The sequence below is a fragment of the Dipodomys spectabilis genome, unplaced genomic scaffold (genome assembly GCF_019054845.1).
Source record: "Dipodomys spectabilis isolate Male_0828 unplaced genomic scaffold, ASM1905484v1 ptg000323l, whole genome shotgun sequence".
Lineage (NCBI taxonomy): Eukaryota > Metazoa > Chordata > Mammalia > Rodentia > Heteromyidae > Dipodomys > Dipodomys spectabilis.
The window spans coordinates 1303055-1320496 of NW_024871000.1; positions in this window are offsets into that span (position 1 = coordinate 1303055).

A 17442-nucleotide genomic window follows, 5' to 3' on the forward strand; every position below is an offset into this window, starting at 1 on the left:
AAATAGTCAAGATCCCTATATGAAACTGTGGACACAGAGGCCTAGCTTTGCCATAAACCATCTTTCTGGCCTTCATTCCTTTATCATTTAAATGGCCCAAATACCACCTTCTGGTTGTTAAGACAACTTTGGTGAGATCCCTTATGTGAAAAGTTCTTTGATAACCTCAAAATGCTGTATAAATTGTGTTATTAATGAGAATCCTTAAAAATTGTCTGGGTCAAGTTGCTAAAATGCATTCTCTCAAGTCCCATTTACAAGGGCAGAAAAGAGGTGAAAAGAGATGAAAATAGCTTTCCTAAAGTTCCAACACTGAGAAGGAATGTTATATACATGGCAGGAAATCTGGAGTGTCATTTGCTCTTCCTGCTTTCCAGTCCATCTTGTTCACCACTGTATTCACATGCAAATACACACACATCTCTTCAGCAAAGGTGCTGGGCAAGTAATTGCTAGGTCTCAGAAGGAGGACACTAGCACTTCTAGGCTCACTACAACACTACTGTGACCTTTGTCCCAGAGGAGAACTTCCAGCACTAGGAACACAACTCCTCCCTTACAGATAACATTGGGGAAAGCAGAGGGTCAGCAGCCCAGTACTGCCAACAGTCTAAGGAAATAACTCCAAGTTCCTCATACTTTCAGAATCCTACACACTAGACCATTTCCCTTAGTCCCAATCTCCTCTATTTTCTGACATTCAGTAACATTGTGGAAGGATAAGTTACAGAATCCTAGAATCAGGGCTCATAGGAACTCATATCCTAAAGACTGCCTACTCTAACTCCTCCCATATGGCACTCCAACTTCCTCCAGTTTCAACTTTGAATTCTTCGAAGGATGGGGAGCTCACTATTTCCAGGACCAGCTGACACTCCCCCAAACATACCCAGATGGCATGATACAGCAAGCACATAATGTAGCAGGGATGAGGCACATGGACCTTCCTCAGGACTACCTACAGAGAAGAGGGGCCCAGTGCAAAGTGACAACACAGCACCTTTTGTTCAAATATTAATACTTTCCAGATAGCAAAAGGAGAAGGTTAAACTAAGAATAAGCCTTTTCATTTGTCATCCCTAGAAATTGAACTCAGGGCCTGAGCACTGCCCTGGATCTTTTTTTGCTCTAGGCTACCACCCTACCATTGAACCATACCACCACTTCCAGCGTTTTGTTGTTGCTGTTGTTGCTATTGTTGGTTGTGAGGCTTGAACTCTGGGCCTGGGCACTGTCCCTCAGCTCTTCAGCTAAAGGTAAGCACTCTACCATTTGAGCTACAGCGCCACTTCTGGTTTTCCATTGGCTTACTGGAGATAAGAGTCTCACGGCCTCTCCTGTCCAGGCTGGCTTTAAACGGCCATCCTCAGATCTCAGCCTCCTGAGTAGCTAGGATTACAGGCATGAGCGACTAGCACCCAGCCTAATTATAAGCCTTGCTTCTGATGTTCAAGTCAGTGAGCCTGAATTCATCTATTGGCTAATACTACTAGTCATTTCCTTAGTTGAGGTAATAATATCTATTTGTGGGGCATAAATGAATTAACTCTGTAGGAATCTTAGAATTCAGAGTAAACACCATTTTTGTGCCTCAAAATAAGTACTACAAGTAGCATTTTAAGATGTACTCTGAGGAGATGGGAAGGTGGCTTAGTGGTAGAATGCTTGCCTTGCATGCATAAGGCCCTGGGCTTGATTCCTCAGCTCCACATAAGAGAAAAAGCCGGAAGTGTATGCTCTGTGGCTTAAATGGTGGATCACTAGCCTTGAGATGAAGAGCAGAGGGATATGGTTATGGGAAGGCAGGGATTAAAGGGGAAAAACAAAGGAGGAGGCAACAATGCTTGATAAGAAATGTACTTGTTACCTTGCTCACGTAATTGTAACCCCTCTGTATAGAATTTTCACAATAAAAAAAAAACTTATAAAAAAGAGGCAGAGGGATAGAGCCCAGGCCCAGAGTTCAGCACCCATGACCAAAAAACAAAATTGTGCACTGAAATGCATGCTAAAAGTTACACACTTAGGTACAGAGAAAGTTTGAGGAGTAATCTGAATATCACCTCATTTCAAAGATGCAGACTGCTCTTCAGATGCTGGCTCCTGACACCTCTGTAGATCACGAAGGCACCAGGCAAGAAGAATCACAGCCATCACTGAGGCTGGAGCCAGTTTTGTGGGATCCAATGTTGAGGTGCTGGAGGGCAGGGAGAGGCTCCTTAAAAATTATGAAATTAAGGCACTCTTAGAATACATCAGTAAGTGATGACATGTCACCCCGTCTGGACTCTCCCATTGCAAGATCATAAAAATGCCTGTGGCCCCTGCACCACCAAAGAGAAGGATCCACCAGTGTATCAGATGGCCAACTGTTAAGAGATTCTCAAAGTGGAAGAGAACGGGCTCAGACCTATGGTGAATCTGACACTGGCCACCACCCAAGCTCAGAATGTCAAAAGTCATCGATTAGACTGAACTGGTAAAGAAAGTAGTGCTAGACCAGTACTGGTGGCTCACACCTGTCATCCAAGCTACTCAGGATGCTGAAGGCTGAAAATCATGGTTTAAAGGCAGTCTGTTCAGAAAAGTCCATGAGCCTCTTATCTCCAATGAACCAGAAAAAAAAAGCTGGAAGTGGAGGTGTGGCTCAAGGGGGAGAACATCAGCCTTGAGAAAAAAGCTGTGTTGACAAGTGATGCCTGGAGTTCCAGGCTCAACACCAGAAGGGGAAAAAAAAGGAAGGAAAGAAAGGGGAAGGGGAAAGGGGGAAAGGGAATGAGGGAAGAGGAAGGAAGGAAGGAAGGAAGGAAGGAAGGAAGGAAGGAAGGAAGGAAGGAAGGAAGGAAGGAAGGAAGGAAGGAAAGAAGGAAGGAAGGAAGGAAGGAAGGAAGGAAAGAAGGAAGGAAAGTAGGAAGGAAGGAAGGAGGGAGGGAGGGAAGGGGGGAAGAAGGGAGAGAGGGAGGGAGGGAAGGGGGGAAGAAGGGAGAGAGGGAGGGAGGGAGGAGGAATCTAGGACACAGGAACTGTCCTGGATATGGAAGGGGCTAGTGTGGATATGAGACATGAGTTTGAGTTCCAGCATCTCTTGAACAGGCATCTCGTTCTTCCCCATAGAGCCTTCCTGCTTCACAGCTGGCTGCCTACCTGGCACCCTGCCCCCTCTGGGCTTGTTTCCACAGAGCAGCTGCAGCTGCCACCCTGGCAGAACACAGAATCGTGTCACCTCCTGCTTCAGTACCTCTGCAGGGAAAATCCAAAGTCTTCAACTTCTGTTTGAAGGCCCTGCACCTTATCAAGTGCTACCTTCACTGCTCAAAACCTAGGAGCTGGCCAGCAGGGCCAGATAGGCCAAACCTGGGTGAGAGGAGCTACTCTGCCTGCAACCTCTTTCTCACCAATGCCCCAAGCACTACTGTTCCTCCAGATATTTGTTTATACTTGCTTTCTCCAGCTCTGAAGACAGAAATCAAACCTTAATCAGCTTAGCTCCAGCTAGCTAGGAGCTTCCATTGTATTCTCCCCAATGTGTCCTGGGGGTATTTCCATCAGGTCTTGCCATTCTGCTCCACTGTAACAGTCCAGCCTTGCTGCCTAGCCATGAGCGCAGAGATGGGGGAACACCCTGACATCTTGATTGTCCTTTTCAGAAACTCGGCAGGCACTTGACCAGTCACAAATTGATGAATGACTGCTACGCAATGCTAGAGGTAAACAAGGGCTGGGGTTCAAAGACAGACTGGGGTGGCATTCTGAAAAAGCCAAATCTCTGGGAAGTAGAAGTGTGGCTCCAGTAGGAGAGCACCAGTAAAGTGCAAAAATCTAAGTGGGAAGCCCTGAGTTCAAGCCCCAGTACCAGTATACCAACCAATGAGAAAAGAACTACAATGTGCTCTCATTGCCACTAGTGACCTGCAGGATAACCCAGCACCAGAGCTTTGGTGCCACACATTGTCTCTAAGAAGCCAACAAACATAGAAATAGCAGACACCATCTCCTTTGTGCTGAGCTTCTTGTAACACAGACCCTTGCAGGAGCAGCCTAAATTCATTTCTTATTCATTTCCTTGGAACACCACTGCTGCTAAACTAGGACAAATCCTAGAACAGGCCGCCCACCTGTCCACCCACCTGAAAGGCAAAATGGGTTTAACCTAACACCAGGAGATCTCATCTCAGAGCATCCAATTATCAAAGACGAAAAAAGTTAAAAAGAAAAAAAGCCCAGGAAAGAAAGGATAAATCTGGCGTCAAGATATGCTCCTTCTCACCAGGCCCAAAGAAACATAGGTCCCATGGTTTCCCTTACTTGCAATAACTAGTGTATGTCAGGGACAAGCAGAAAAGGTCAAAAGCTATGTACTATGACCAAATAAGATGATGTTAAGGGAAATGAACCCCAAGATAGGGACACAAGTGTTTTTTTCTTTCTTGCTAATGTATTTATAATGTACCATGTGATTTTTTTTTTGTTTCTTTGTATGCTCCTCCCCCAAGGTATAACCCCTGTTTTCATTGTATTTGATGTGGATGTACTGCATCTTGTATATACACTTTTCTAATTTGGGGAGGGAAAGGGAAAAAACAAAATGCTTAAAGAGGGATATAGGTTGACCCATTGTAACAATGAGATTTACAAAGACACTATGTTGAAAAATGAATTTTACAATTTAGGCAGGGGTGGTGGATGGAGCGTGTGGAGTTTAGTTGTGGAGGTGGGAAGGAAGGGATGGTAGAGGACAAACAAAGGAGGAAGCAGCAATGCTTGATAAGAAATGTACTCATTACCTTACTCATGTAACTATAACCCCGCTGTACACTATTTTTACAATAAAAATGTATTAAAAAAAAGATTTACTCCTTTCATTTAGGTGTTTTCATATCTATTATTTCAACTATTCTTATAAAATTTTCCTGAAAATACTCCAAATGATAGAACTCAGAGATAATTGTCCTCGTTTTACAAATAAGGGCAGTGAGGCTCAGAAAGGCTAGATAAGTGGGCTGGGGCATGGTTCAATTAATAGAGCAACTGAATAGTAAGCAGTGGGCTCTGATTTCAAATGCTAGTACAACCAAAAAAGGAGACAGAGAGGAAGGATGGTATGGAGGGAAGGGAAGGGAAAGAGGGAAGGAGGGAAGGAGGAAATAAGGGAAGGAGGGAAGGGGTCAGGGCTGACATGAAAGGAGGGTAATGAATGATTCCCCCACATTAACCCCTCTACAATTATTCTCCATTCTGCATTCTAAAGAAGTTTGAAAGAATGGTTGGATAGTACCTACTAGGGTTTCAACTGTGAAGCGCCTGTGCTTGCTAGGCTGGTACTCTACCAAATATTGTTACTCTACCACTTGAACCATACTTCCAATACTGTTTTTCATGTTTTTTTTTTTCAAGATAGGAGTCTATTCACATCTTTTTAAAAAAATAATACTGGTACTGGGGCTTCGACTTAGGGCCTTGTGCTCTCACTTGGCATTTTTCCTTAAGTCTGCTGTTCTAGCACTTGCACCACACCTCCCCTTCTGGCTTTTTAATAGAGAGAAAAGTCTCACAGATTTTTCTGCCTTAGCTGCTTTCACACTGTGATCCTCAGATCTCAGCCTCCACATTAGCTAAGATTATAGGCATGAGCTACCATTGTCCAGCTTTTATCTATTCTTCTACAGCAGCTCCAAGGTCTCCTTGAGATTTATCTACCAGGTAAGAAAGCTAGGAAAATTCTGTCTTCATCTTCTCAGAGCCTGTCACCACCTCCCCCACAGCCCAGGGGAACCTTGTCCCAGACTCCCTATGTTAGTGAAATGAACTCCCTTCTCATAGTTTAGTACACTCCTTCCCCTCTCCACAGATTAGCATGCTCCCTTCCTAGGCAACACTAGGCCCATTTAAAAAGACAGTAAATAATCAGCCTCCAACCCCTTTACAAACTTGAGATGGCACTTCTCTGGGGCAGCTACCACCATATAAGGCAACAAGCGCCCCTTAGTGTGACCTTCAGGTCTGGGCAGATGCAGGGCCTCTTACCTACTATTTGGACAGCAGCCTAGTCTGCCATGATGAAGCCCCTGGCCCTCATGTCCACACCAGGTCTCCACCTCCTAGGCACTTGTATCACCTCTTAAACCTCCGAGGTTATACAGGTCACCTCAGACAATACCTAGTGATTCTTCTCACTTCTCCCCTGTGAGAAGGGGTCTTGCCAGCCCCTCTCCCAGCAATAAACCTTCCTTTGTTCTCTATACATGGCTGTCTGTGTGGTTCTCTGGCAAAGGGCAAATACTGTTCTTTTACCTAAAAATCATTTACCATCCCTCTAAATTACCGATACTCCCCCACTCCATGGTGCAGAGCATAGGTTAAGTGTTTTTTGTTTTTAAATCTCACTGGATTGTGGATTGATCATCTCCAACAACAAAATAGGATGAGTGTATCTTTGTCTCCAGCTCGTTGATCTCAGCAGACTTAAACCTTTGGAAGGAAAAAAGGTTTCTCTGCATCCTATGTGCTTTTCAGAGACCACCTTACTATGAAGTACCAGTCTGGTTAGTTTCTTATCAGTATTCTTAATTTTTGGGTGCCAGTGGTTCATCCTAGCTACTCAGGAGGCTGAGATCTGAGGAGGCTCAGCGCTAGCCTTGAGCTGAAGAGCAGAGGGACAGCACTGAGGCCCAGAGTTCAATGCCCATGACCTACAAAAAAAAAAAAAAGAAAAAAAAAAGAAACAACCTGAGAAGTCTGTGAGACCTTACCCCCAATTAACCACCAAAAGCCAGAAATGAGATGGGGCTCAAATGGTAGAGCATCAACCTTAAACACAACAACTAAGGGAAAATGTTCTGGCTCTGTGGTCACACCCCAGTAATGGCACAAAACTACAGCAACAAAAAAACGATATTTCTAATACCCACTGTCATATTTATTAATTTGCTTGTTTACCACCTAGATGTCTCTTCTACAAGAATGTAAGGCACATATCTTGATGGTTACATAGCTGGTACAACAATAAATGTACTGAATGAATGGATGAATGACTAAATTCATCAAACAACCAATGAATCAATCTTATTTGCATTTAACCACTGTCTAAAGCCCACAATACTCATTTGCAATAACCAAATTAGGTACAATAGTCAAATAACCTCATGAAGTAGGATAGATAGTAGCTTTCTGTTTTTCTTCAGCATAAAAATAAAACAAATGCACAGAAATGGAGGGACAAAGGATGAACAAAAAGCAGTGGTAAGCCTGGAGCCAGTGGTTCACACCTGTAATTCTAGCTAGTCAGAAGGCTGAGATCTGAGGATCATGGTTCAAAGCCAGCTGGGCCAGGAAAGTCCATGAAGCCCTTATCTCCAATAAACCATTAGAAAATGGGAAGTGGTGCTGTGGCTCAAGTGGCACAGTGTTTGCCTTGAGCTGAAGAGCATAGGAACAGCGCCCAGGTCCAGAGTTCAAGCCGCACAACCAACAAAAAATAAATAAAAGAACAGAGGGGAAAGCTGAAAATATATGAAGGCAGGAGCCACCTCCTCCCTAGAGCTTCCCTCTGCTACCATCCATTCTGATTTTCACTTTCTCAGAACTCTCTAAGAAATCTGTCTCCCTTCTCATCATCAGTTATAGAGCAGAGCATAACTTTTCTAGAAGATGTAAACTTCTAGAGTGTAGGTCAGTGGCTGCACCTTGGATCCCTTGTACCATTCATGATGTCAAGCACACAACAGGCTCTCAAATGGCCTCCAATTCTGTCACACTCCTCCCCTGAAGAGCTGGAGTCTGGTGCTCTTTCTGCACAGAGGCAGCATTTCAGGTATATTTCTAACTAAGAGAAGAGAGTGTCAAGTATTATGGATATGTTCAGACTACATTTAGGTCAAAGAAGGAATGGAGCTGTCAGCTTGATCTCTTCCTCCTTCTGAATAACTTGCTATAGGGAAATCAAGCTACAACACTATATTGTAAGCAGACCACCCAGCTCCAGTTGAGACCCCAGAAGGATGAAGAGCTAGACATCATGACTATAATTTCACATGACCCAGACCACTTCATACAGCACGGTGCAAATCCCGGAACCATAGAAACTATGAGGTGTCTGTACTATAAGTCACCAGATTCTAGAATTTGTTAGGAAAGGTGAGGAGAGCAGTGAAAGGGAAAGAAGGGGAGGGGAGGTAAGGGGGAAGGAACTTGAACTTGGCCTAGGTGCTGTCCCTGAGCTTCTTTTGCTTAAGGTGAGCACTCTACCACATGAGTCACAGCACCACTTCTGGCTTTTTGTGTTTATGTGTACTGAGGAACCCAGGGCTTCATACGTGCTAGGCAAGCACTCTATCACTAAGCCATCTTCCCAGCCCTGGGAGCAGTTTTTTGTACCTACCACACAGTATTTAGTTTGGATCCAGAACAAAACTGTTTGTGTCAATGTAGCTGGAACTCAGATCAAACAGAGATATTGCAGTCAAATAACAAAGAACAAGGACCATGTATTCACGCACAGGTATTCAATGCTTCTGGTAGAGCTCTCTTAATCAGGAGAGTGGCTTTAGTTAAAGAACATGTATGGGCAGTGGGCTTCATTAATCCTCTGTGGAAGGGAGGATCTTTTCTAAGAATTAAAAAAGGAACAGAAGTATCTAGAAGAGATTAAGACAGTTATCCTTGCCTCTGGGTCCCTTGGTGTGCTATGGCTGACGGTAGCATAACAACAATCTCTGCCTCTGTCTTTGCAGGGCTAGTCTTTCCAGCAAAGTAGGATTAAGGCCCCACTCTATTCCAGCAGGAACACCCCCTTAACCATGTAACTACAATAACCCTATTTCTAACTAAGGCCATATTCTGAGGAATGAGGCTTAGAATTTAAACAAGTTTGTTATTGTTACTCTGTGTGTGTGTGTGTGTGTGTGTGTGTGTGTGTGTGTGTGTGTGTGTGTGTTGTGCTGGTACTGGGGCTTGACTTCTGGGCCTGGGAGCTGTCCCTTAGCTTTTTCACTTAAGGCTTGTTCTCTACCACTTGAGCCAGACTTCTGCTTCTGACTTTATGGTGGTTAACTAGACACTAATTGGACATTGCTGCCTGAGTAGGCTTTGAACTATGATCCTCAGATCTCAGCCTCCTGAATAACTAGGATTACAGGTGTGGGCCACTGATGCCTAGCTTAACAGATCTTATTTGAAGAAACAATTCCATCTGTGACTCCTTTTATCCCTTCGTGGGAGCTGTGGGCCTAAGAAAAGACGGAGTCACTGGACTGCAGCCTTTCTGCTTAAGACCTATCTCTGGATCCACAGGACATTCACACCAGCTGCAGCAAACACCTTCCCCCCAACACAGTAAACAGAGCTCCACATTTCCAGAACAAAATCTAACCCCAAAGAGAATCTTTTGTGCTTTAAAATACCATCTGAATTATGTAACTGCAGCCCTCTATACATCATCTTTATTATAGTAATAAAAACTGGTTGTAAAAGACATCTGAAGGGAGAGAACTAGACAGATCCTCACTCAGAGACACCACCCACAAAGCCATGTATGCCAAAGGGATGGACAGATTGATGCTAATGGACAATTTTAAGAGGAAGTCTCCAATCAAAGTTCAGGCTAAGAACTAGCTGCTTTTCCAGAAAGCTCATCCTTCTGAGGCCTCTGATCTCACCAGAGGAGATGAGAGCACAAGAATGCAGCCTCTTGAGGGAAAATGTGTAGTGTCACCTAGCACCAAGAGCAGAATAACTTCCAAATGACATACAAGGGAACAGCAGCAGACAAGAGTCCTGGATGGCCAGGCATCCATGGCTCAACCCTATAACCCTAGTTAGTCAAGATGCTGAGATCTGAGGATTGAGATTTGAAACCACATAGGGAAGACAAAGCCCTCAAACTCTTACCTCCAATTAAACATCTTAAAGCCAAAAGTAGAGTATAGCTCAAATGGTAGATTCACAGCCTTGAGCAAAAAATGCTAAAGGCAGATGGGAGCCAGTGGCTCATGCCTGTAATCCTAGCTACTCAGGAGGGTGAGATTTGAGGATCACAGTTCAAAGCCAGCATGGGAAGGAAATTCCGCAAGACTCTCATCTTCAATTAATCACCAGAAAACTGGAAGTGGTTCTGTGGCTCATGTGGTAGAGCACTTACCTTGAGCTGAAGAGCTGAGGGATAGTGCTCAGGCCCAGAGTTCCAGCTCCACGACTTACAAAAAATAAAAGAAAGAACTGCTTAGGGACAGTGCCTAAGCCCTGAGTTCAACCCCCAATATTAAGAAACACACACACACACACACACACACACACACACACACACACACACACACACACACGGAATCTCAGCAGGAACACAGCAGTCAGTCAAGATATTGAGTGCTACTATATGCTTGTCTTTACTATGGAAGAAGCAGTATATAAGACAGATGAAGTCCTGAATCTTACAGTGCTTACGACCTACTGAAGCAGAAAAACAAACATGTAAACCAACAAGGAAGGTGATTCTAGTCAGTGTACCATTCACAGGTATGTTGCAGAGTGATAAGGGAATTTCCAAATGTCAGCTCTAACAGATGCTTATCAAACCAGATGCCTATGGTTCATTTCTGTAATCCAAGTTACTCAGGAGGCTGCTATATAAGGGACCACGATTTGATGCCAACCCTCGTAGGAAACATCCATGAGACTCTTATCTTCAATTAACCACCAAGAAAGCCAGCAGGGGATCTGTAGCTCAAGTGGAAGAGTACCAGCCTTGAGCAAAAATGTTCAGGGTCAGCACCCAGGCTCTGAGTTCAGGACCTAGGATGAGCACACACACAAAAAACAATAACAACAAAAAAGGCTGTCTGAGATGACACTAGAGCTGAGACCTAAAAGGTGAAAAGAATCAAGTCAAAGTTGTTAGGAAGAGCATTAATTCATTCTATGAGTAAAGACCTAAGGGAGGAAGTGAGCCTCCTGTGTAAGACAGCCAACAGGCTGGAGTGCGATAGTGAACACAACCAACACACACAAAATGAGGCTGGAGGGATACACAGGAGGCAGACAAGGCAGGAGCTTGGACTTGAGCAGTAGCTGCAAGGCACTAATGAATTTTAGAAAAGAGAAAGGAGCCTCTGAATTTACTCACAAATGCATTCTCTGGCTGGGTATTAAGAATGGACTGAGATTCCAGCAGAGGTGGGGAGAAGAGCTGGGAGCCTTGAGCTGGAATCCAGGAAAGCTAGACAGGGTAGGAGGAGAGAAATGGGTGGAGTCAGAATCAAGGTTTGGGCCAGACTCAGTAGGGAACTCAGATCTTAACTAAGATCCCAGGGCCGAAGTCACTCTCCCAACTCACACAACATACAGATAAGGACACAGAGGCTTTGCCAATTCAAGGGTCTACCCAGAGTCAAACAGTTCAGGATGACCCCCCCTCACAATGCAGGACTTCTACCAGGAAGAAATCAGAAGAGGAGTTCGCAAATAAAGCTTTATTGAAACACAGCATATTCAGGTGATGAATGTACTATGTGCAGCAATACATACTACAGTGGCAGAAGCGAGTGGCTATACTGGAGACTGTATTATACACAAAACCTAAATTAGGCTCTGGACTAAATGATCACAGACAACATACTGGTTAAATTTGGAACTAGAGATTCCAGAGACAAAAGAAGTGTAAGTTTCAGAGGGTAAATCTTGGGGATCCTCTCCCCAGCCAAAGGCTCACCAAAGAGGCTGTCCTGCTGAGAAGACTCCTTCAACATTACTTCACTCCTGGGAAGGCCTTAGGAAAATGACAAACACACCATAACATCCATGCCACTATGCTTGTACAAATTATATTCTATAAGCATTTCCAAAAGACAGAGTTGAATTCTACCTGCCAGGAAAGATAAAGGAGACAAAAATGATGAAAACCTCTAAATCACTATGGGCCACAGCAGATTACCTAAGCCTTGCTGAGCTTTACTGAGTGAGATCCCCAACACTGGGGTGTATTCAAGTCAAAGATGGCTGTCCATCTGACAGAGAAAAAAGTTAAGAGAGATAGAGATTAAGAGAGATAGGACAGGGCTGGGAATGTGGCTTAGTGGTAAAGTGCTTGCCTAGCATACATGAAACCCTGGGTTTGATTCTTCAGTACCACATAAACAGAAATAGCCAGAAGTGATGCTGTGGCTCGAGTGGAAGAGTGCTAGCCTTGAACAAAAAGAAACTCAGGGACAATACCCAGGCCCTGAATTCAAGTCCCAGGACTGGCACAGAGAGGAGGGGGAAGAGGTTGGAAGGGAGAAGGAGGGACAGGACACGGAGCGGAGCAATTGTGGGTTCCAAAATGGTGTCTTATAGCCACTACACACACACACACACACACACACACACACACACACACACGCAGCCTAACACCAACTGGGAATGAGGGAGGAGGAATGACACAAATACACACAGAGAGAGGAGAGGGTTGAAAGCAGGGTTGGGGTAAAAGAAGCACAGTAACACCACAAGGAGAACCCCACAAGCCCAGGGGGAAGGAATCCATACCTGGGCTTTCTTGCCCTTTACCTGCTGCAGAGGGAAAGAGTACTAAACCTGATGATTCAGGTTAAAAGTCATCAAATGTCCCTTTAATACCTCTGGCATGGCACCTGGCAGCCCTTAATGTGGCCCATTGTTCCCTGGAAGGGCTTTGGTGGCAGGAGCAGTCAGCTGTCTTGCCAATTGCCAGGGGAATGCAGAGAGCAGAGGGAGGAGACGGCATGGAGGAGGGAGAAAAAGGCAGGAGCACCAAGACCCATGCAACGATGCCTCTAGAAGACCCTCATCCCACAGCCCACCCCAGATGAAAAGATGACTTACCCCCTTGCCACAGCACCTGACAGCTGCCCCAAGGAAGGCCAGGTGGGAAGAGGTATGGGTCAAAAAACGAAAAAGCCCCACCCTATCCTTTCTTCCTGTGATAGTCCTCGGGCTTAAACACAGGGGCCTGCCTGGGCACTAGCCCTAAGCTTTTGTGATCGAGGATAGTGCTCTATTACTTAAGCCACAGCTCCACATCTGGCTTTTTTTGGTGATTCATTGGAGATAAGAGTCTCCCAGATTTTGAACCATGATCCTCAGATCTCAGCCTCCTGAGTAACTAGGATTACAGGCATGAGTCACTAGCTTCTGGCTCTGACAAGCCCAGTTTTAGCTGTACTCTGCTAGTATGGGAGACAGGTAAAGCTCTACTTTACAGGCCAGGAAACAGATGGTCCAGGGAGGTTAAATGTCTGGCCTCCTGAACTCAGTCAAACACAGCAACCAAACAAGCCAGGCACCAGTGGCTCATGCCAGTAATCCTAGCTACTCAGGAGGCTGATATCTGAGGATCATGGTTCAAAGCCAGCATGGGCAGGAAAGTCTGTGAGACTCTTATCTCCAATTAACCACCAGAAAACAGAAAGTGGGCTGTGGGTCAATTGGTACAGCAATAGCCTTGAGCTGAAGAGCTGAGGGACAGCGCCCAGGCCCAGAGTTCAAGCTCCACCACTGACCAAAAATCAAAACAAAAAAGGAAGTGATGTGCTAAACGAATGGCAGCTAAATGAATAGACTTATATATTATATATCCTCCTCATTACGATTCTTACTAGTAGTATTTTATGTTGTGTCTTTCATCATCTAAGAAAGCTGAGGAAAATTCTGCATTCACAGCTTCAACTTCTCAAAAACCCAAGAAAAAGAAGAAAAACTGGGGCTGCTTTTTGTTTGGCCCTTCCTTCTCCTATCTCTATTCAGCAGAGGGCAGCAAATAGGAAGCATGGAAAGATCAAAGAGTGAGAAAGAGAGCCACATGGAGAAACAGCTACACATTCATAAATACACACCTACCCACCCACAGCAAGCAGAATTGTTATCTTCCTCTAGCTTTCAAAGTATGAACATTCCGCCTCCTCCGGGCGGGGGATGGGGGAGGGAGGGGATGTTGGAAGTTGAAGAGACAGAAGTTCTTTTTCAGCTCAAGAGATTTTCAGTGAGCTGACTTTGCATGCAAATGAGAGAGGGGCAACTCTCAGAGCAGGGAGAGGAAGGCAGCCACAGAACTGACAAGATAATTCTCAATGAAGACAGCTTTCAACTACTCATCTTGAGGGAATAAGGCTGGCAAACCTAACACCCAAGCTCTTCCCAGTGAGAAACTGAGGCCCCTGACATTAGCATGTCAGCCCAGGGGTGTCCGAGAGTGCTGATCTACAGGATGCAGGTTCAGTGCTCCACAAGGACAGGGATAGAGTGGAAAACGGGTGGCCTTTTGAGGGTCAAGTCTAGTCTCCTCGATATCGGCAGGGATCTGGCATGGACATCTGTCAGCCTCTTCTCAACTATCTTTCCCACCACCACAACCAGGAGTAGCCAGCCTCTCTGTGTAAATGCTCTTTCAATATGACCAGGGTGGCCCAATCCCATCCCTAGCTCTAAGGTAGGATAAGTCACCCAGCACAGCCCATCTTCCTGACTAGTGATTGAGAATGAATCCTATCATAATAACACATCAGATCCAAAGTGGACCAATAAGATTTAAAGAGATCATGCTAAGATAATAGGAAAAGACATTTCTTATCTTTCTACAGAGGCCACAGAGACAGATTCTCTCCTCTAGGTTCTGCATATGGATATAATGTCAGAAAGCATTATCATATTTTACCACCAAGGTGAGGAGGGGTGAGAGGAGTAGAGTGCTCAGTCTAAGATAAAGGCAGAACCAAGAGAACTCAGAGAGAAAAAGCCCATGCCCTGACAGTCCCACAAACTTCCAGATCATACCATACCTGAAGCCAACTAGAGCTAGTGTTTCTTCTTAATCATTTAAGCCTGCCTGGCTCAATTTATTACTTGCACGTGATAGTGAACTGGCCCTACTTTCCATGCATAGCAGTGACAGTGCCACATGGCACGTGTGATTTACTTTCTCTATTTTCCTATTGAAGCCCTTCAGTTTATTCTGCCTTCAGGTTATTGTACTTTCCCTTACTTTAAAAGTAAATCCAGGCATGGTGATTCAGGCCTGTAATCCTAGCTAAGGAGGAGGTAAAGAGTGAAGGATCAGAGTCAGCTTTAGTCAAAAAAAAAAAAAAACAAGAAGTTTGAGAGACTTCATATCAACCAACGACTTGAAGCAGTGGGGCATGCTTGATATCTCAGCTATGGGAGAAGCACAATGGCATATGTTTATCTTTCCCAGTGACAAAAGGAAGCAACAGAATCACATTGCAGGCATAAAATGAGATCCTACCTTGAAAATAACCAATACAAAATAAGGCTAGAGGCATGGAGTAAGTGCTAAGCTCCTACTTAGCAAGGGCAAAGCCCCAAGTTTAATCCTCAATATAACCAAATTTAAATAAAAAATTATAAACCAAGTGCCTATAATTCTAGCAACTCAGGTGACTGAGAGCAGGAGGACACAGTTTAAGGCTAGCAAGGAAGCTGGGCGCCAGTGGCCCACGCCTGTAATCCTAGCTTCTCAGGCAGCTGAGATCTGAGGATCACAGTTTGAAACCAGCCCAGGCAGGAAAGTCCGTGAAACTTATCTCCAATAAACCACCAGAAAACCGGAAGTGACACTGTAGCTCAAGTGGTAGAGTGCTAGTCTTGAGCTGAAGAGCTGAGGGACAGCGCTCAGGCCCAGAGTTCAAGCCCCACAACTGAAAAAAAAAAAAAAAAGGCTAGCAAGAGCAGAAACATTCATGAACCCTCATCTTAAAAATTAATTAGCAAACTAGCACAACTATGTTTATCACAGCATTATTTACATAGCTAAAATATGGAACCAACCCAGATGCCCCTCAGTAGATGAATGGATCAAGAAAATATGATATATATGGGGGGGGGGCAGAAAGAGAGAGAGAGAATGGAATTCTATGCCTCCATCAGAAACAATGACATCGCCCCATTTGTTAGGAAATGGAAAGACTTGGAAAAAATTTATTAAGTGAAGTAAGCCAGGCCCAAAGACACGTAAGTCCTATGGTTTCCCTTATTTACAATAACTGGTATATGTCTAGGACAAGCAGGAAAGGTCAAAAGCTATGTACATATGACCATATAAGATGATGTTAAGCAAAAGGAACCCCAAGATAGGGACACAGTGGTTTTTCCTTTCTTGCTATTGTTTATAACGTATTTATAATGTACTATGTTTTTTTTTTTGTTCTCCTCCCTGTTTTCACTGTATTTGATTCCAGTGCCCTGCATCTCATAAATACATTTTTGTAATTTGGGGAGGGAAAGGAAATAATAAAATGCTTAAATAAGGATACAGGTTGACCCACTGTAACAATGAGATGTAGAAGACACAACTTCGCTGGGATTGGGAGTTGAGGGAGGTGGAGGGAGAGCTGAGGGAGGTGGGGAGGGAAGGGAAGGTAGGGGATAAACATAGGAGGAGGTAACAATAATGCTCAATAGGAAATGTACTCATTACCTTACTCATGTACCTGTAATCTCTCTATGCAATATTTGTACAATAAAATACATATAAAAATAACAAGAGGCGCTGGGAAGGTGGCTCAGTGGTAGAGCGCTTGCCTTGCATACCTGATGCCCTGGGTTTAATTCCTCAGACTACATAAGAAAAAAGAAAAAAGCCTGAAGTGGCGCTGTGGCTCAAGTGGTAGAGCGCTAGCCTTGAGCTGAAGAGCTGAGGGACAGTGCCCAGGCCCAGAGTTCAGGCCTCACGACCAGACCCCCCAATAAATAAATAAATAACCAGAAGCCGGGTGCCAGTGGCTTACACCTGTAATTCTAGCTACTCAGGAGGCTGAGGTCTGATGATCGCCATTCAAAGCCAGCCTGGGCAGTAAAGTCCATGAAAATCTTATCTCCAATAAACCACCAGAAAACCAGAAGTAGCCCTGTGACTCAAGTGGTAGAGAACTTGCCTTAAGCTGAATAGCTGAGGGACAGCGCCCAAGCCCAGAGTTCAAGTCCCACGACCGACCAAAAAAAAAAAAAGCAGAGAGAAAGAGAGAGGTGGGGGGGGAGAGAATCTGCAAGCTAGAGGTGTGGATGAAGTGGTAGAGCCTGGCCAAGCAAGCAAGTGAGCAAATGCATGGCACTGAATTCAAACCTCAGTACCACCGAAAATAATAAAAAGGCTGGAAAGAAATTTTTAAAAAATGGATCTGTATAAAAGTCAGGTATCACTAGCTACTCAGGAGGCTAAGATCTAATGATCATGCATGGTTCAAAGGCAGCCCATGTAACAAGACCATGAAACTCTGATGTCCAATTAAGTACTAAAAGTGGGAGGGAACCCACTGGGAAACAGAGATGTGGCTCATATGTTACAGCACTGGCGTTGAGCAAAAACAGCTTAGGGACAGCACCCAAGCCCTGAGTACAAGCTCCAGGACTGGCACACGTGTGGGCACATACACACACAGACACACTCACACATACACACACATACACACACACAAAATGTAGTGT